Genomic DNA, 23,286 nt, shown 5'->3' on the forward strand with positions numbered 1-23,286 from the left:
TTACTCACTTTTTGCTGTCACATCTCAAGATTCTCTCTACTCATTGGAAGTGAAGGTGATCATTAGAGCTTCCATTTCTCTCCACGGTTGTACACATTGCTTTTATCAATGATAAGTAAGCTTCTCTATTGTTTCTAGCTTGAGTTTGATGCTATTAAATGACTTTTTTGCTACTTGGACTGTATGAATCATGATTTTGTGCAACTAGGTATTTTGCTTTGTTCTAAGTGTTTTTAAGTGATTCCAAAAAAATAGTGTTTCTTTGAATAAAAGGGGTCTATGAAGCATATACATTGGTGGTGAATCTCTTTTTTACTCTTTTAATGGGCTACCTATATGAAATCGCGATTTTGTGCAAGTCATCATAACTGTGTGCAGAGTTATATTCATGTTCCTATATGTGTCCTATGTGCAAGGAGTGAACCCAACACTTTAAACACTTGGTTTAAGCATTAAATCTAGATCCTAACTTATCTACGGTCTATGTGTGAGCATATGTGCAATCACTTGAATTATGGTGGCAAGGTTTGGTTTGCTTTAGCCTAGGGGTAAATGGGTAAAAAAATGGTGGCAAGGTTTGGTTTGTTTTAGCCTAGGGGTAAATGGGTAAAAAAATGGCATGATCGATGGGAATTTAAAAGATCAACGTAGCCTGATGTCCAAAAAAAGGAATTTTATATCAATCATAAACGTAAATTTTGTTCATTAGTGCACTTTCATTCGCAAAAAAAAACATCTACTATAACACAACGTGCATAGAATGAGAACAAATAATCCTTATAGAGGTAGAGCAATAAATTCCATCTACTGGTCCATTGAAAGCACTTAAAGGATACTGGTCCATTGAAAGCACTTAAATGATAAATTCCATCTACTGGTCCATTGAAGGCACTTAAATGATAAATTCCATCTACTGGTCCATTGAAAGCACTTAAATGATGAACATGTGAACAAACTACTCTACCAACACAACCTTTATCTAGTACAAAACAAATTCATTAATGAAAATAAAAACATTTTGTTTACTCCTCCTTCTCGAATCCCTTTGATCCTTAGATAACTCAAAAAAGGCCCAATTAGCCCTAAAATTGCAAGATCAATGGCCCCAATTAGTTGGGTTTGATTGCTAAAGCAATCAATGGCTAGTCCAAGAAGGAAACATATGCCTCATGTCTTATTTAATCAACCCTCCATCCATATATCTACATCTTCCAAGATACAATACTACCTTCACCTTCATGAACTTCTAGAAATGTTTCTCAAGCTTTATGAGTGTAGGAGCTGTGTCATTGATGCCATCCCCAATTAGGTCCCTTCTTATGTACTAGATTGCTTTAATAGAGTTTAGGCATTAAATCTAGATCCTAACTTATCTACGGTCTATGTGTGAGCATATGTGCATAGTGATTGCATAGGTGAGTGTTACGTCCGTCGATCTAGATCCTTTATCTCTTGTGAGTAGGTGTGATTCCGTGGTGCTTGACACACCCGCGTAGCTTCCATGCACTAGTCGGATCACTCCCTTGCATTGACTATTTATATTAATGCTTGAAGAGCTATGCTACGGTGTTCGTCCACCACGGCAAGCCGCTAACATTGGTGCCACTGTCGGGGAGCGATTCCTAAACCAGAGAATCCACCGAGTAGTGAGTGTGACTTGAAGTCCACTAAGTGCAAGCTTAGCGTATTTTATCTTTTGGATTAGTTGAGAGCTTGAAACGGGGATTTCAAGGCTCTCGAGGGTAGCCAGGGAGCGGTGACCTACCAAGGACCTTCATTAGGATTAGGAAGTGTAAGTTGAGCATTATTTGGGTGATTTCGTCCATTTTGTCCTCAATTGTGCGACTTGCAGACTTAATCTAGGATTTTAGGTTTTTGTGATTTCTTTGCTGTTTTGCTCTTTTATGCATTGTTTTTGATAGCTTAGATGTTCTTTATGTTTTATAAGAGTAGGGCAAGTAGAAAATCCATTGAATTAGCTGAATTAACATCATTGGCACTAGTAATCAAAAGCGTGATTTCATATTGTTTGAGTGATTTTGTGCATTTCACTGACCATAAAAACTCCATTTTCAGTCAAAATTGCATATTTGAGCTACACAGGGCATAGGGAAGTTGAGGGGGACACTTCAGTGCTGTTTTGGGAGGATTTGCATGAAAACATGATTTTGTGTAGACACCCCTATTTCAGCAAAGTGACCATAGATCCTGAATGTGCACATCATTGGTATAGCCTATATCCCATGTTTTGACAAGATTGGATCCCAAAATCTTCAGCTAGAGGCCAAAAAGTTGTTGCCGAAAGTCAGAAAGTGTTGAAATATGATCTTATAGCCATCCAACTTTGCTGTAAAAGCATACATAGCTTGTACAAGCCAGGCACCACAGGCGAAAACTAATTTCATGCAAAAGGATTAGTTTGCATCAACATACCTGACTGTTTCAAGAAAGTGACCTCATAACTTGCATACTGACCTTGTATAGGACTTAGATATCAATTTTTACCACATTTTGAAACATCAATCTCAAAATCCAGGCCAAAAAGCGCTTGCAAAAATCTATTTTAGCTTTGGACTGAGTCTATTGACCTCAAAACTTGCTGATAGATGCATCCTTAGACTAGACAAGCCGAGCACTACAAGTCTACATCATTTTCATGCAAAATAGAGCTAAGTGCACCAAATCGCGATTTGATGCAGCTTTCTGACTTCTGAGTGAATATTTTGTATATACTAGGCAGATACAATTCACACACCAAGTTTTGAATCAACTGGATCTCCAGAACTCAAAATAAGGGCTAAAAAGTATCCTGTCTACATCAGATTTGGTTCAAATCTCACTCAAAAGAAGTCCAAATTAGGTACAACTAGGTCGCAACCACCACTCAGAAAGGCCCGTAGAAGACGTAGCTTACGAGACTCAGCCTGACACAAGTATGAACACCGAATCATCAGGCAGAGCTGAAAACGCCACGACAAGATTGGACTTTAATATCAAAATCGTCTATTATGCTGATAACACTTATGGTGCTAAGATTTATAGAGACCCCATGAACCATCCCTCTGCTTTTGATTTTGATTTTGCCATCAAAATCAAGGACCATCCCTCTGCTTTTGACCCAGCACCATTTGTGAATTATCAAGGGGACCTCTACATGGGGCAAGACAGAGTCATGTACTTAGTTGTAGAGGATCCCACGATAGTAGATGTTTTGGGAAATGTTGTGGTAAGGCGACCACACTATGGGGACAAAGTTCCACCAAAACCAGCTATACCAAATGTCAAACTGATTAATTCAGTTGGGGCACGATGAGTTTCCATAGACGATGGCACCAAGGGCTTGTACAAAAGAGAAGATTCAGGCACGGAGTTCTATTATGAACGAGATAATCCATTGGGGTATAGCTTGATTGGGGAAAAATTCTTGTATGTTTTTCGAATTGAAGGCTCTCCTCACGACATGCCTATAGTCTTTATGGACAAGTACGGTCAAGAATGGAACTTACTGCGCTTGAAGATGAAGTGAGAAGTTTCACCCATCTAGGTGTACCAGTCACCATGATAGGAAAGGGAGGCCCAAGTACTTCAAGGATAGAGACTCACATACCGGGACCTATGCCAACACCTAGTTCACCAAGAGTGTCATTTTTTATGCCTAGTGGACCACTGATTTCTAAACCAGCAGTTTCAGTGCATACGCATGCAACGAGTGGTTATCCTCCGGAGAGAGCTAAGAAAACCACTACACTCATCTGTAATTCATACTCTATAAATGTCAAAGGGATTCCCAACTGGAAAATCCTTTGCACCATAGAAGATGAGGCCATCTCATTTTCAAAAGTGGGTTAAGAAGTATAGCGGGTCAAGTGATCCTTGTGATCATTTGGCTACATTCAAACAGGTAGCAAGAGCTGAGCAAATTTCAGATTTACACACCCTTGTTGAAGGATTTGGATTGACTTTGGAAGGAAATGCCTTGTCATGGTTTCAAACCCTGGAGCCTAATGCATTCAAGGACTTTGACACCTTGGAAAAAGATTTTGTAGCAGCCTTCTAAAAAATGGGAATCAAGCATAATGTGGTTGCTTTAATCTATGGCTTTAGTCAAAAGGACAATGAATCTGTAAGGGATTGCACCAATCGTTTGAGGTAGTACATCTCAAGATGTCCAGATAATGAAATGCCAAGCCAAACAAACAAGGCTGGTGTCGATCTTTCTGGAAGGATTGTGGAACAAATCCTTACATGCTAACCTGTAAGGAAAGAAGCACGAAACATTGAATACCTGCATTAAAGATGCAATAGACTTTGATGACAATTGTAAAATTTTTGGCAATGTCAATGCCAATGCTAGATCCGATGCATCTAGTACGAAAATCAGTGTAGAGACTGACAAGAGTAGGAAAGAAGCACGAAACATTGAATACCTGCATTAAAGATGCAATAGACTTTGACGACAATTGTAAAATTTTTGGCAATGTCAATGCCAATGCTAGATCCGATGCATCTAGTACGAAAATCAGTGTAGAGACTGACAAGAGTCGCCCAATGGATGCAGAGGCTATCACCGAGATGGTCATGAAGAAGATGAATCAAGTATTTAGACCACCTTAGAGGCTCCAAAGATGTGACATTTGTGGAGGGGATCATCCTACTTCAGAGGCTCCATAGATGTGACATTTGTGGAGGGGATCATCCTACTTCGCAATGTCTGCCTAAACAAAGTCTGCAAAATCAGAGAGCCCAACGACCTCTAAAATGGTGTGACTTTGAACATAAATGGACCAACCACGAGACACAAGAAAACCACAACAATCTTATCAAAAAATGGGGAATCCAAATTTTGTAGCACATGGAGCGAAAAGAGGGCAGCCTGTCCTTGGAAATCAACCTCGATTACTGGGAGCTGCAGCAGCCGTAAGATTTGTACAACCAGAGGATGTAGTGCATGACAGAGCTTTAGTTCCGGTCAGCCACTATTATGAAGGGGAAAGTGAGGCAACACCAAGTGCCATTCCACCTGATATGTTCCCACCTGACACCTCATCTGTTGTACCATAGGGCTCTAACCAGATGGATCGTAACACTTTATGGTTTATAGCAAATGGTGGAGTAAGGCCACAGGGACCTAGACCATACAAAGCTTTACCACAAGGCCCATGCTACAAATGCGGAAAGGACCATTAGATTAGAGACTGCCCATAGTTGAAGGATAGCAAGCCAACCTTACCTCCCTTGGATAGATATTGTCTTGATTGTGGAGTTAAGCATTTGTTCCAAGACTATCCATCAAACCCAAATGCAAAGGCCAAGGCTACCCTCAATTACATTGAGGTTATGCCTTCCACAAGCTCACCAAGTTTGTCAGAATCTGAGAAGATAGTGCCGGTTCAAGTCATCACTCTCAAAAGAGAAGGCAAAGAAGAAGAAGAAGAAGAAACATGTATGAAGATTGAGTTTAAAACATCCTTGGCCTTCCAAATCATGTTTGCTTTCATGTTAGTGAAGTAGAATTTCTAAAATTATACGTAATGAATATAATTTAGGCTTGATGTTTTAGATTTGTTACTTTGTTGTGGGGGGGGATGATTCAATACCATGGCCAAGTATAACAATAATCTATATTCTTGATGCCTGTATCCTAAAAATGAATGACCAAAGGACCTACAACACTATCATGTTTGAAGATGCAATGGCCCTTTGGTTAAAAAATCTGCAGGTTTCTTAAGATGTAAAAGCTTGAAGATGACCCATGACTTCTACTCAAAGTGTGAAACTCTAATCTCCTCTCTATCCTGTAGTGCCCTCCCAATCTCTCTAGTGCTTTCTCTAGCTTACTCGGCTCCTCATGGTTACAAACCAAGCTTAAATCCTCATGTTAAAATTCTCTGAGATCATCTTAGCATGACAACTTCATAAACTCATAGAATGGCTAAGAACTCAAGTTTCAAAGCTTTTTCTATTTCTTCACACTAACACACACTACTTCTATACAAAAGGAAAATCAATGCGCACTTGTACCCACAGATACATGATCTAATGAGTTTATAAAAAATGGGGACGAATGTCTCATTGTAACATTTCATGAAAATTCTCAGCTCTACGGCCTCTTGCTTGAGGCCCATGGCTGCTTAGGTTTGTGTGGCTCTTGCTCAAAGGGTCAAGTGCCAAAATTGGCCAATGTTTGGAAAGGAGATACCCCTCGAGTGTGTGTGTGTGTGTGTGTTTGTGTGTGACCTTATTTTCATAGTCACAATAGAAATTTAGCATGTCTAGTTTGATACCAGCTTTCCAAGGGCGAGCAAAGCTGAACTTACACTACTCATTCATTCACTCTAGGTAAAATTTAATCTACACTTGGGTTAAGATGATGTTTGATCTAAGAACTTGCATCTAATCAAGAACTTACGATCCTAATTTTTCCTAGACCTTGACCAATATCTCTCAGACAAAAACTACGAGATTGACAACTAAATCGAGCTCAAAGCTGAGCACACAACCCTCACATCTCACCCAACTTTGTTGGTAAGAAATCAATTAATTGCTTGATTCCACACACACCCCTACATCATCTCCTAAGCGCACACCCATACATATGTGCGAATAGACACACATGCGCACACGCGACACATACATGCAGACAACACCGCCTTTCTAGGAACAAGCACATTCCCGTCAAGCTACCCATGAGACATGTCCATATCAAAATATGGTTAAGATGGACTAAATAAAGACAAAATAACGTAGCTGAATTGATTCCAAGTTTAGGAAGACCAACAAAGAAAGGAGCCCAATCATGGATCTCATGTAATAGACACCATCATATAGGTAAGCCTTTAAACAAAAGACACACATAAGTTATCAGTTACATGTACTCGATTCCAAATTTGGCTCAGAGCATCTGAAAAAAGGAATCCCACCAGCTTCTTCCAATTCCACAACAAAAGACCTCGCTGGCTGGCACAGATGCAAGAACTAGAGAGTATGCTCTATTTTATTCAAGCCTACAATTCACCCGCTCAAAAATGGAAAATTCCCATAAATGTTTTATCGATATAATAGCAACAAGTGGCATAATCTACTAATCTCAGGGTGTATTTCACCCTCTCAAATTTGGTTTAAGCAAACAATGAAGGTTGGTATGCTAACATGCTACAATGTTGCATTCAGTTTCCCTCTAGCCTGAGAGGAACAACTAATCCCTGCAAAAACCATCAAACACCCACTACCTCCTTGTCCACGTATCATGCTCTCGATACACAGTCTAGCATTGTATAGGAACACCGCAAGCACCCAACTGTGACCCTCTTTATTGACTGCCTACTAGCAACATGCACATGCACACTCAGAATAAGATGTTCCTTCTCATCAGAGGACCACTGTACTTTTCCCTTGTCTTTTGGGGGCGGTGGGCGGGGGGACGCTCTCTTTAAGAAAGGAAGGAAACCCAAAAATGGGTGCTTGTAAGGGAAATTAAAGAAGTACAGGGAGAAATGCACCAAGGGCCCATCAGTTTCCTTTGTAAGCCATAAGGTGGATTCCCTGACTTCTCAAAACTTCAAAAATCTTATAAACTTCACTTTGAACACCATTTTGATCTTGAACTTGCTGATTCTGGAGAACATCACTACCACCTCCAGCATTTTGTGAACTGATTTGAAACCATATCCACCATTTTCTATATTTCTTGATTCTCCTGAGACTGCATCTCATTGCTCCTCAGATAGATTTACCTACTTGTTCATCTTGATCTGATTCTTGGCTAAACTTGATTATTTTCTGATCTGTTTCATCTGTTTTTGAATGCACGGGAATCTTTAATCCCTAAAATTTGATAGCTACAACATCATGTTGTGCTGAAATCTATTTTTCCTTTATCATGGCCACCTTCATTGTGATTATATAGAGGCTAATCCATCTGGAACAATTGTAATATTTTCTAAAATTTTGAACTTTGAGGGACTGTTTTATGCACGCTTCGTGAAATCTCTATAATTCATGTTCCACCTATGATGGGCTTTGAGTGTTGGGAATACTTTGGTTATAATGAAAACTCCAAACATTGTGATTTCACATCAATTACTATCCCATGGGGTAGCTCCTAGTGTGGGGTTAGGGGTGTCTACTGGGCTTTCTTGGCTCTCTTGGCTCGTATCCATTTGCACTCCCTTTTCCTCAATCATCGACATTCCCATTGGGTAGCCACAATCATCATCTTCCTCATCACTAATTGACTCCAAATCAAACTCCTCATATCTATCCCTCAAATACTCGCATGATTTTTGCAATTTTGCTATTCTTTTCCCACTAGGAAATGACTTACACCTTTTCCCCTCACGATCCTCATGCCAATCATATGCACTCTCAAGCAAGTCTCAAAATCATTTAACTTCTCTATAGTTCTCTCCATCTTCTCATATGATGTTACATTATGAAACTTCTCGTCGATGATATTATGAAAACCCTCACACAACTCAACCATGCACCAATACTTGCATCCATCATCCATCACATACATATGGAAATTCATGTGTGATGCTCATGCTTTAGGCAAATATCACGTTTTGGTTTCTTGTTTTTACCCATTTTCAGAAATTGGGGTAAATGGACAAGATCAAGTCCCTTGCAATGACGCATTGCAATGACGCACCACGCCAATGTAAGACCAAGTGCATGTCTGAGATGGAGATCTTGGTGTTGTACCAAGATCCACAACTAGGCTTCCCAAACAAGTCATTTAGAGACATTTTTCTTTTAGAAAAATAGATTATGTATATTACAGGTGATTAAGAAAAAGATTTGACCTCCAAATTTTCAAAGGTAGAGACATTTGTCCATGGAAATGAGCCTCCTTTAACTAGATTTCTGATCCAAGGTTTGCTTCAACTTCTTCTCCAGATCTTCGTGACTCTTATGATCCTCCAAATCAAGGAATTTTTGGGGTGTTTTTTAGTTTCATAACTTCCTAAAATTTCCTGATTTGATTGATATTGAAGATTTGGATTATTTTCCAGGCTGATTTGACTGAGTTTCTTGAAATTCTTGATTTTCAAGATCTTGCAAATCCAAGATATTTTCAGCTTTTGTGAGTTAGGCGTAAGTGCTGCGTGATCGCTTTTAGGCCTTGACTCGATTCCACTTCATTTTTTGAGCAAAACCTTGGCCTATGCCATCAAACTCTGATTTGCCCGAATTGCGTGATTTTTTAGATTTTGAAAATCCTTCTTACACGATTCTTCACCAAATTAGGGCTATTTGTACACCAAATTAGGGCTATTTGTACACTGTGGATTAATGCAACCTTGCACCATATTGAATTTTCTTTATGCTATATCACCCCTTCTCTTGATTTCCCTCTTCTTCTTGCAACATTGCAGCCCTCTCATCTCCCCGAGCTCGCTCCCTAATTAGCCATCAAGGCTGAAAACTAGCAGAATCACCAAAAGTGTTAAGGGTAGTATTTCCTTGAACTCTCTGACTTTACAACAGGCAAGTATTAACAGGCAAGTATTAACACCATCTACACTTCACCATAGCATTACCCATTACCACACACAGACCGTATATGAACCCCAAATTACTTCAGAACTTACATAGATAGCACTTAAATAAGCAACATAGAGATCAGATAAATCAGATAAAACAGGTGAACATAGAGAAAAATGAGACTCTAGAAACAAAACACTTAATCTCATATTTATCTACCAAGAGTGTCCCTTTACATATCCAAAAAGTGACAGTTTTGAAGAAGACTCTTAAACTTCCAAGAAGACTCTTAAACTTCCTTACTACCAAGATTCAAGAAAGACCTTTCAGCTCCCTTGTTCTTTAACTCCAAGAAAGACTAAAGTAAAATACTAAGGTACCAAGGCAAAAAACTACTGAAGGATAGGCTTTACAATGGTTTCATAAAAAACTGCATGGTGAGCCCAGAATGGTGTGAGAGCCCTTTAATGCAAATTTTGAGGGCTACCTTCTCTTGTAAGCAACATCCATGCATCGCCACCTTGGTGTCAACTTCCTTAGATATGTGAGTGGTTGACTTGAGCTACCACCACCATGACGAGGTTACTTTCCACCTCCTTAGCTTTGATAACAAGGATTGAATTTTTGTCGACCTTGAGATGCTCTTGTAGCTTAGAAAGGCAATTGCATATCTCAATGTTCTCTTTATGGGATATTGTCAAGATCAACTCCCTTTAGAGGAGAGCTAGACAATCAAGCTTCTTTAATGGTCCAAGAACGGTGGCAAAGAGCTTTCCATAGGCTGTGGTTTTTGGTGAGGGCATTAATAGCGTGTGGATATTCCCTTGCTTTGGGCTAGGCTTAGAGGAAAACCCTCGAACAAAGAACTTCTTCTTCATGCTTGTGTGAATATCCCTTCAAAAATTTTAGTCTCTTTTGTAAAATAGTTAAACAATGCAATAAACCCTTACTATGTGTTATGTGCAAAACACGAGGTAGGCCTAGCCAGTGGGATCAGGAGGAAATTAGAGATGAGGTAAGGTTAGTAGGATAGCCAAGCAAAGCAAAGCCGCCAAGGCCGAGCAGCTAGCTCGACTAGCCCACAGCCCCAACCCGGACAATAGGGCCGTCCACCTGCTTGAGTTGCCTGCATATACCAATGCTAACCTTGGTGGGCCTAGCCCACATCGGTTGTAGCCCCTCTCTCCCTTTGCAGTGTAAAGTTCGTTGTTTTTCTCTATGTGCATTGTGTGCGAGCCATATTTCCAGTGCCTTTCATGCACAAGCTCACCTTATACTTTTCTACAAAAGCATTTTTGTCCTGCCAAAGGAAAGGGCTTACTGATGGTGGGTGGGGTTTTTTTTCACTAAGGAAAAATCATCATTACTATGATGATGACTAGTTGTGGTCAATGGAATTTTTAGAAGCCTTTAATTTCTATCTTTCTCTCTCTAAAGCATACAGGTTCTCTTATTTTTATCTCTAAAGAGTACAGTTTATCTTCTCTCTCTAGAATCTCTACGTGGCTCTGCCTCTCTCTCTCTATCAAAATCAGCCCTGAAAACTAAAACCGAGCTTACGATTCACGAAAGGAGTAAAAAATGATAGGCTATTAATCCCATTTGGATTAACAACATGATCCTCAATTGAGGACATTAATAAGTGTCATGCAAAGGCACTATAAAGGTTGTACATTATGAGATATTGGCCACCCAGGGCCTAGTTAGTTTAGTAAGTTTTGGGTGCCCAAGTGTGAATAAGGGCCAATTGTATATAAGGCATTTTCTCATAATGAAAACGACACAATCCCGAGAACTCTTTCCTTTTGCTTTGTGAGAGAGTGAGGAGTGAGAGCATTCTAGCATTGTGCCTCTTTCATGCTTGTGTGTTTATGCTTGTATGAGAGAGTGAGAGAGAGTGTGGTTGGTCTATGTGATGGTGTGAGCGACTCCACGGTTTGAAAACTTTTTCACTAGCTTCGAAATGATGTGTGGCTTCATCTGAGATGGTATGGATTCAAGGGATGAGTCAATGAGACTATGTCTCTCGCTTGAAACACTTGAATTCAAGATGCAAACTTCGAGAAAGATTGACAGATGATCAATTGTTACCTTGTTTCAGGAGAGGGGTTAGAGACCATAAAATGCATGATTACTTGGTACTAGCCCGGCCGGCTACTTTTGATGCATGTTGCAAATTAGCAATCGAATATGAAGATAACATGTTAGAATTACTGCAACCCGAGGATGTTAGAACGTCTGTAGCAACCACGACTTCGCGTGTCTCGAGTCACCAAGAAATTAGAACTTGAAGCAAGCAAGTCAGACATATGACTGTGGATGAGCTCAGCAATGCCATATTAGAGAAATTAAAGGTCAGGGAAGGAAGAGAGACGTCGGGTCATGGGCATAGTTACCTTTACCCCCGCAGGAAATTGGTGTGGTCCATGTGCAAACTAAATCATACCACTACTGAATGTCCACAGTTAAGGGCAAGACCATTACTGTATTGTGCGCATTGTGTTAAATTAGGTAATCATGACACGTCAATGTGCAGATTTCCAAGGTTTCAGAATGTGGCACAACTACCAGCAAATAGAGTCCCATTGGCCTTGCCGGCGCACCACCTGTGCAAACCACTGCCAGTGCTGGACAACCCAACTCTTCTTACTTACCTAGGGGGATGTTCTGGGTATAAGATGATTTGCCCTTACTACCACCAATTCTACCGCCACCACAACCACCACATGCTAAGATCAATCAAGTAATGATTGAAGAGCCAACAGAAGATGTTGAGCTAGTGTACGGAACGGGGATTAGAATTCAGTGGGGGGAATACTACAAGAACATGGGTGAGGTCACACTAGATTACTATGTCGTAGAGAACAACACGCGAGTACATGTGTTTCAAACCACAGTACAGTGGAAGGGCAAGGAAATAAACTCAAATCTGAGAAGAGGACCTTTACAATGCTATGGCTATGGTGGGCCGTATAGAGTAGCCGAATGCCCAAACAGGAATATGAATCATACACACACCAACCACAACAAGTGTGACCACGCCCAATGACATGCCAGTGCTCACATGCACTAAATGTGGAATTGATCATTTGATCAAAGATTGTCCCTACCAACAAGCAAGTGGTTCCACTTCTACTGCTAATCAGGCCACCATTCGTACCATTAGTGTGCAATTCGGGAAGGTCACACCGCTCAATGTCCTAACACGAGCTCAAGCTCAATCAGGAGATAAGGGAAGGAACCGGATGGATGCGACTATTTCTAGATCTGGCCATGAGAAGAGTGAAGAAATTAGGAAAGGGGGACACACGGGTTACAATCCAAGATGAATCCAAGGAAGATACAATTAATACCGAATCCACACAATCAAAGGAAAAAGGGGGTAAAGGGATTAACCTTGGAGTCTTAGACCAGGGAAAGCAAGGAGAACAACCAGCAACCCCAAAGGTGGTTGGTGAGTATCCCAATACTGTCGCTCGACGAAGAAATAAGGAAGCTAGAAGATGCCAAAGTCTTAGTCAAGGAGTACGAACAACTTCATGAAACTAAGCCAAGGGCCAGTCGATTAAGGGATACCATCTATCCATGAGATGAACTACCCCAGAATAGGGTCTTGAACATGCCAAACCCGATTCTGGAAGGAACTGAAGAGGACTCCCAAACAAACACAATGACTAGAATTTTTAAGGAAAATGAGTTAGGGGCATCTATTCATTCCTTTCCCTTGGAAGAATACGAGACCCTTCGATGGGAAGAACACTCTATATCCAAGGAACCCAGGGATAGAGGAAGCCTTTGTACTATCCACACCTGTCCAGATGGCCTTGGGGAAATTGTTACGTAATTCACCCACCTTATGGATAGATGTAAAAGAATGGGTCAAGAAGGGAGGACTAAGGCCAGCTTATAATATTGATGAGGCTTTGCCACCCTTAGTAGAAAGACCCTTGAAGCATACAAAGAAAACGCGAGTCGTTAAAATACCAGTTAACTAACTGGGATGCTACTATGAGAGTGACGACACGAACACTACCATCCCGATTCATCATAATGGATACTAAGCATTGGCCATCCTGGATGGTGGGGCAAGTGTCAGCATCATTACCAAACGTTGCTGGAAAAATTGGGAGAAACCTAATTTAAAAAGAGCATATCTAATCGTTAAGATGGCTAATGGAACATCTTCGAGACCCATTGGGCTCTTGGAAAATTTTAAGTTTAGACTTTTTACATTTCGCTATCGTCATACATTTGTGGTCATGGACTTCCTACGCCAACCTGATACATATGACATAATATTGGGGTGAAACTTCATATGAGGGAATCCAAATTGGTGCATGATTGCCTGGACCATGTATATGTACGCAGGGACTCACAAATCTTGAAGATTGATCTAAGAGCATGGAAAGCACACCCAATGACTCGGTCACAACGGAGCGAACGACATCCTTACAAATATGCCAACCTATAGACAAGGAGACCAAGGATGAGGAGGAAACGAGAATGTATGCATCATCACCTCCCCTTGATTTTAGCTAAAATTGGATGCATGTGTTGGCTGCCATGGTTGATGCAATGCAACCCAAGGGAACCCAGTATTTGGAATCTGGAACCATCCCCATGACTTCTATCTGCATGGTTAATTGTTGGCAAACCATGGATGAGGAATCAGGAGGGGAGACATCAAGTACAGAAGATATTGTGGCACGAAGCCATACCAGTGCTCAACGCCTGAGCTGATGGCGAGACAGAAACGGTACCTAGCCCGACAAAATGCCCTGCTGCAAAGTAGACCTATAGATGCCCAATGGTTGAGATACCTTGAGGCTACGAAGGTACATGATAAATTCTCAAAGGATTGGAGCCAAGAGTTGAGTAAAATATCATTGGAAAGGGAGACACCAAGAGAAAATCACCCTTCAAGAAACTGATACACCCAAACTTACAAAAGCAGGACGCCAAAAACGCAACAAAGCCTTGGTAGAGGCAGAGCGTGAGGCCAAGAAAATCATGGCAAAGGCCAAAAAGGACAGTGAGGATAAAACAGATGGGCTTTCAGTGCTCGACCATTTCAAGAACTATACAGTAGATGATCGGAGAGTGGCCTGGCTAACAGCCCACCACTAGGGTAAAAGAGGAAGGGCTGTCGACATCATACGATGGCCTAGCAGAAGTCAAGGAGGTTAATATTGCGGGACCACGGGAAGAAGCAAGGCCTGTATACAGTGCTAAAGATTTGACTTCTGCTGCAAAGGAAGAAGAGCTCAGTGCTCTCCTCAAGGAATACAAGGATTGTTTTGCCTGGAATTACAAGGAAATGAAAGGGGTACCGCCAGAGGTGCTACAACATATGATTCCAATTATGAAAGGATCATGGCCTGCCAGGCAAAAACCATACCAGATGAATCCAAAGTATGCAGCCATTGTAAAGGAGGAAATTGATAAGCTCATTGTGCTACTGACTTTATCTATGAGATCGAACATACGGATTGGTTTTCACCTATTGTGATAGTACCTAAAAAGAATGGGAAACTGAGAGTATGTGTCGATCTTAAAAAAGTAAATGCGGCCACTCGGAAGGACCATTACCCATTACCGTATACCGAACATGTCTTGGAAATAATGGCTAGGAAGAAAGCGTACATCTTCTTAGATGGGTTTTCCGGGTATAATTAGGTGTCCATAGCACCAGAAGACCAACACAAGATAGCCTTTGGGGGACATTTGCTTACAAGGTCATGCCGTTCGATCTCACAAATGCCCCGGCGACCTATGCATAGCTTTTAAAAGGATTACTTGCAAAAATGGTTGGAAGTGTTTATTGATGATCTATGAGCACATTCTCGATAGGAAGATCATTTGACGTGCTTAAGGAAAGTATTTGAACACTGCCAATTATATCGGATATCATTAAACCCCTTGAAGTGCCAATTCTGGGTCAAGCATGGTGTGATACTCGGGCACATAGTCTCAAAAAATAATATATCCACAGATGATAGCAAGGTCAAACTGATCTTAGACCTGCCATCGCCTACCAACTACAAAGGAGTGCAAAGGTTTATGGGTCATGTGGGTTGTTACCGACGCTTCATCATATTTTATGCTGAGATAGCCAGATCCTTGTACAAACTTCTAATTGTCTTCGAGTGGACCAAGGAGTGTCAAGAGGCTTATGATTGTCTGAAGCAAGCCTTAGCAAGCGCACCTATTTTGCGACCCCCCAATTGGGATCTTATATTTCATGTATACATCGATGCATCAAATTTTGATATTGGTTGCGTGCTGGCCCAACCTAGTGAAATTGGACTGCCCAGTTTTCTTTGTTAGTCGTCAGTGCAGAGGTGAACTACTCCACTACTACAGAGAGAGAAGGGTTGGCCATGGTCTACGCAGTCAAGAAATATCGACATTATCTCTTGGCAAATTAATTCATATTTTTTGTAGACCATCAAGCCTTGCTATATCTAGTGAATAAGCCTTGCACCATGGAAGAATCACTCGTTACTATCGTTATTGGAATTTGACTTTGTTGTCACATCAAGGAAGGGATCACAGCATGTGTTGGCCGACCACCTGTCCAAAATTCCAAATGGAGAACCAGCAACTGGTGTCGATGATGACCTTCCTGATGCTTGTTTATTCAAGTTGGATATGGTACCTGAGTGGAGCGAAGAGATCTCAGAGTATCTAGCTTATGGTTTTCCGCAGGACATACCCTTGAGCAAGGATAAGATGCGGCGGCTAATCAAGCTTGCGGCATCGTATCAATTGATTTCCGGAGAACTATATAGGCTAGGCAAAGATAATGTGCTCAGACGGTGCATAAGAGAGGATGAGTTCGTGACCATACTAGAAGAATCTCATTCAGGAATAGCAGGCGAGCATTTAGCTGGAGAAATTACAGCTCAAAAAGTATTTCGATCCGGACTCTGGTGGCCTACGTTATTCAAGGATGCCATAGAGTTCGTTAAAAGATGCGAGGAATGCCAACGTTTCGCTGTTCCTCAACAAAAAGACAAAATGCCACTAACCCTCATCATCGTAAGGCAACCATTTGAAAAATGGGGGTAGATTTTGTGAGGCTGATTAGTCCAGCGGTGCATCCATCCCAAACCCACTACATAATCGTAGCCACGGACTATTTCACGAAGTGGGCGGAAGCCAGAGCTTCAAGGAAAGCAGATGCGTGAACAACTGCAAAATTTGTATATGAGCAAATCATATCAAGATTCGGCTGCCCCTTAGAATTGGTGAGTGATCGTGACTCACATTTCATCAATGAGAGCGATTAATCATTTGCTTGCAGGATTCTTAGTAATCCATTGAAAATCATCATGTTCTTACTACCCATAGGCCAACGGTCAAGCAGAAAGTACCAATAAGATTTTGTGTACCATCTTGACCAAAACATTGGAAGAAAATCAAATAGATTGGGAGCATAAGCTGACAGCAACTCTTTGGGCCTACCCACACATCATATAAGGTAAAGAGCGTCTCACTGAGAATGCATTAGCGGAAAGGCTAATAGACTTGGAAAAAGTGGATGAGACCCAGTTGATAGCATCACATGTGTGAGATTCCACTACCCCCTCCGCGCACCGGACTCCCGGTAGAGCTGACAGCAGAAGCAGCCCCTCATGCGCGGGGTAGGGTCTCTCACTCGGGACCTCGCCCACGAATGTCCGGGCACGAGACTAGGCTGGTGGTCACTCCGAAAACCGAAACCGAGAAAATTTCCCATGCCCGGAAAGCAGGGACGATTCCACCTTTTTGATTTTTCTTAACGAATTTTTCTAACGAGATCAATTCTAAACTATCCTCCACCTGAATAAACAGATAGAAGGAACTATCACTGATATAATTTGATCATCTGAGCAATTCAATGCTTTTTTCCTAATTAAGATTAGGTACAGCCGTTGATCCACTCGATCGAGAAATTTATCAGAGAATTCACTATCTATTCGAATCCTAGCGTAATCCTAAGATTTTTCAATTTTGATAATTAAAACTCCACTGATTCCAGCCTAACCCCATCCGGCCCATGGGTTAGCCACCACCCCCACTGGAATCGGTAGATCCAAACAAGTAGTCACCCACCCATAATTGAAATGCCTTTCTTAACTTTAGCTTTAGAAAACAGATACGCACACACTCCTCTTTAAAACTTTAATAAAAACAATCCATTGACAAAATAATTTACTGGTTACACATGTCATACTTCAAAATTTCCATTGAGTCTTTGTTTCTCACAAAACAGTATCACTTTGGACTCTCCATTGAGACCAGCGAGTCAACAACGAGATCCAGTGATAGATTACAATCACATTGGTCTGTCATACAATATCTTCCTCGACATATGTATGGGTGTCCTCGGCACCGCGAGCCCGTGCATCGCCTGGTCAGAACCCTCTAGGATCCTCCTTAGGTGTCCTGGCACTTCACTCAGGGACCGCTTCGTCGGCCCTCGTCCATCGTACCGGAAGCACACCATTTTAACCATACCGAGGCTGATCAAGACCTCGGCAGGCTTTGCCGCGTGAGCTGTCCCTCGAACACTCCCCGGCTGTTGCAACTGAACTTCCCTTAGATAAACATAAATGCCAAATGCTCCCTCCAGCATTCTGACGTGAGACAGTCTTTAGTTTTGATTTTGTTTGAATACCATGAATAAATCTTAAATCCGTATCCCAATACTTCTAGATCCAGGTCTGAATTCCAAACATAATTCCTCGAATTCTGTCAACTTGATCCTCAGATCAAAATCAAAAGTCTTAGCTTAGTTTCAAATTCGGTGGGTGTTCTGAGTGCATTTTTCCTGTACTGAGCATATCGTCATTGATGAAGGAATTATGTCTTGGTCAATAGTCAGAATCAGAGTTTGGGTCTGGAAAGTTGCAACTTTATCAGTTAGGTCTCCACGACCTTAATCACAAGACGGTCAAAATGCTTCCCCAGTATTCTTGACATAAAACAGCCATTTACAAACAGCATTTACAAACAGTTTACAAATACAATTTCTATATTAACTCTCATTTTTCTACATTATCCCTCATTAATCCACATTACTTATTCCACATTCCATTTATATGTGTACTCATCCAATCACATCATTTTCCATCTCTTCACTTCAGATTCCTTCACATCACATATCATATATTCACATCCATATCCACATCCATACATCCACATCCACATCCACATTCACATCCATACATCCACATCCACATTCACATCTATACATCCATATCCACATCCACACATCCATATCCACATCCATACATCCACATCCACATCCACATCCACATTCACATCCATACATCCACATCCACATCCACATCCACATTCACATCCATACATCCACATCTACATGCTTACCTCCATTTTCACATCCTCATTTATACATCTACATCCCATATCCACATTCATACATACACATCCACATCCACATTCACATCCATACATCCACATCTACATGCTTACCTCCATTTTCACATCCTCATTTATACATCCACATTCATACATACACATCCATATCCACATCCATACATCCACATCCACATGCATACATCTACTATCACGTCCTCATTCATACATCCACATCCACATACATACATACATCCACATCCACATTCCCATTCACATCTATACATCCACATCTACATCCACATACATACATACATCCACATCCACATTCCACATTCACATCTATACACCCACATCTACATCCACATTCACATACATCCACATCCACCTTCCCATTCACATCTATACATCCACATCTACATCCACATACATACATACATCCACATCCACATTCCACATTCACATCTATACAGCCACATCTACATCCACATTCACATCTATGCATAAACATCTTCATGCATACATCCCTTTCCACATTCATACATCCACACTCCCATCTCCACATCTACACATCCACACTCCCATCTCCACATCCACACATCCACATACATACATCCATTTCCACATTCCCATTCACATCTATACATCCACATCTACATCCACATACATACATACATCCACATCCACATTCCACATTCACATCTATACAGCCACATCTACATCCACATTCACATCTATACATCCACATCTACATCCACATTCACATACATCCACATCCACCTTCCCATTCACATCTATACATCCACATCTACATCCACATACATACATACATCCACATCCACATTCCACATTCACATCTATACAGCCACATCTACATCCACATCCACATTCACATCTATGCATAAACATCTTCATGCATACATCCCTTTCCACATTCATACATCCACACTCCCATCTCCACATCCACACATCCACATACATACATCCATTTCCACATTCCCATTCATATAACCCCATATGCCTTCACATCTAATCTTTTACATCACATCCATTCTCGCCCTATCACAACCCATATACATCTTATCCTATCACATACACTTCTTACCTCATCCCATACACATCTTATCAAATCTTAATTCATCTTATCACCTCATAACTTATTTCATAAGCATCTTATCACCTCTTGTCACATCTTATACACCTCTTATTACATCCTATCACATCTCATATCTATTTATAGAATACAAGAGAATTCTTATATTTGATATAAGATTTCTTTACACATTTATTTATGCATAAATTCTATTTAAGGAGATTAATACTTTCGAAGTAAAAATCAATCTTTTATGCATCTTCTTATGCATAAATTCAATTTGGTAGGAATTACACTTTTAGAATAAAAGAATTTCTCTTATGCATCTAAGTTATGCATAAAATCCATTTATGATGAAAATCACACTTTTAGTATAAAAGAATATCTTTTATGCATACCTCTATGCATGAAATCCAAATATAATAAAAGTCACACTTTTAAAATAAAATAATCAACTTTTATGCATACCTTTATGCATGAAATTCAAATATAATAAAAGTCACACTTTTATAATAAAATAATCAACTTTTATGCATACCTCTATGCATGAAATCCAATTATGATAAAAGTAACACTTTTACAATAAAATAATCATCTTTTATGCATACATCTATGCATGAAATCCAATTATGATAAAAGTAACACTTTTATAATAAAATAATCAACTTTTATGCATACTTTTATGCATGAAATTCAAATATGATAAAAGTAACACTTTTATAATAAAATAATCAACTCTTATGCACACTTCTATGCATGAAATTCAATTGTGATAAAAGTAACACTTTTATAATAAAATAATCAACTCTTATGCATACTTCTATGCATGAAATTCAATTGTGCTAAAAGTAACACTTTTACATTAAAATAATAATCTTTTATGCATACCTCTATGCATGAAATCTAATTATGATAAAAGTAACACTTTTATGTTAAAATAATAATCTATTATGCATACCTCTATGCATGAAAATCAATTATGCATAATATAAAAATCAATTTCTCTATGAATATCTTCAATTAATCTAGGATGATAATTCCTAGAATATGATAGGAAGTCCTCTTTTCCTAGAATATGGTAGGAAGTCCTCTTTTCATGCTTTGAATGAAATTATTTTATGCTAAAAATTTTGCCATAGCTCCGCTGCTATGACTGATAAATCTCAATTTTTTCTAAGGGATAAAGCTTATCATTAAGAATTAATTAGAATGATCCCTAATTGGATCAATAATCCATAATGGATTGAATCATTAATATTCATAAAATACATAAACTAAAAGCATAGAAAAAAGCCATTAATTTGACCTCAAGTATAGATTAATCTTGGATTAAGGAAAAGCTTTATGAAAAGCTTCATTTGGATTGAGAATGGGTCATGAGTATGACCATTTCTTGAGTGAGAGAGAGAAATTTCATAAAAACCATTTGAATTAAGCATAAATAGAAATTTATGTAATTCTTAACTACACAATTAACTTCAATAGCATTCATCAAATTATGTAACTCTTCACTACCATTCATCAATTAACTTCAATAACATTCAAAAACCATTCTAATTAAGCTTCTCAAGCTTGAGAGGGGTTGAGAAGAGAGAAACATTGAGAAATTATAGAAAATGATCAAAATTCACTAATTACCTTACAAATTGCTTGATTCTTTTTCACGGTAGAGGCCCCCAACCAATCAATTGGTTAAGTATGTTGATGGAGCCACCAATGGGGATTGAAGAAAGAGGGAAGCTCCAAAAACTAGTGAATTATTAATGAATTCACAGTTCTTGGCTTAGGTGGAGTAGAGTAACGATGCATAAACACTATATATTTTTCAACAAGAGGTAGGCTTCTATTTATAGGAAAAATTGGGCTCCTAACCAAACAACTGATTCTAGAATTTTCCAAATCAGTTTGGTCAATTTTTGACCATTTTTAGGTCAGTTAAGCTAACTTTTTGGAACTAGACTTGAATGAGGAGAGAGGAGAGATGAAATATCTCAATTTTTATGAGTTTAAAACTCATTCAAGCATGTGAAATATGCACCTCCTTTAAAGAACTCCCCTTCCTTACATATGTGTCAAAATAGAATCATTATACCCAAATATCTCATATTTTTAATATTGCTCATAGTTTTTTACTAATAAACCTTGTACATTTTCAACTCTTCATCTTATGTGAAATATGCACCTCCTTTAAAGAACTCCTCTTCCTTACATATGTGTCATAGTTTTTTTACTAATAAACCTTGTACATTTTCAACTCTTCATCTTATGTGAAATATGCACCTCCTTTAAAGAACTCCCCTTCCTTACATATGTGTCAAAATGGAATCATTATACCCAAAATATCTCATATTTTTAATATTGCTCATAGTTTTTTACTAATAAACCTTGTACATTTTCAACTCTTCATCTTATGTGAGCATTTACTCATTTTTGGATACCCAAAATATCTCATATTTTTAATATTGCTCATATTTTTTTACTAATAAACCTTGTACATTTTCAACTCTTCATCTTATGTGAGCATTTACTCATTTTTGGGTATCTTCTTTTACAAATTGGATTTATCTCCTCTCTACACATGGATTGATGCTATTGGCCCATAGGAACCTTAATTGGACCATAATCCAAAAATTTCTGAAAATCTAGACCCTTAGGCTAAGGTCCTTTATACACAAATTGTGTGATATAATTCATACAATTTGATATTCAAACTGGAATTCGTAATTTGGTAATTGGGTCTTCAGATGGAAATACCGTAATTATATAGAATCCCTGACTTGCTTGAGGCCTAGATATGATGGTATTTACCTTATAATTCCAAGGGCCGTGACTATCTGTATATACCGAGAGTATACTACAGCTCTTTACTGACAGTATATACGAGTAAATCTAAGACTTGAAATTATAAGCGTTAATGCTATCCAGATGATGAATTCGAATATGGTTGATATGATTTTTAATTCTGTTTGGGAACTGATGAAATTGATTTGGATTCTGATTGAAAAATGATGATTTCTGAAATTTAGTTAAAATGTAATAAGCTGAGCGAAACCACAATGAGGATGAATGGGACGAGTCCCAGTGATAATATTCATAACTGGAATGATAATAATGATTTTAGCAAATCACTATGAGATTAGTGGATTGTGCTATCAGATTGCTACTGTTAACACTTGAGACGGTAGATTAAGTTAAGGGATGACAAATTGAGAACTTGCTTAACTAAAATTCCTATGGAGGAATGTTCAGAAGGAAAATTTTCAGTCTAATGAACCATTATCGTGTTAAAGATATGAATGATATGATCTGAATGAATTATTATTTAATGATGAGTTCTATATAAG

This window comes from Cibotium barometz, chromosome 28 (genome assembly GCF_041138505.1).
Source record: "Cibotium barometz isolate CiBa-2024 chromosome 28, ASM4113850v1, whole genome shotgun sequence".
Classification (NCBI taxonomy): Eukaryota; Viridiplantae; Streptophyta; class Polypodiopsida; order Cyatheales; family Cibotiaceae; genus Cibotium; species Cibotium barometz.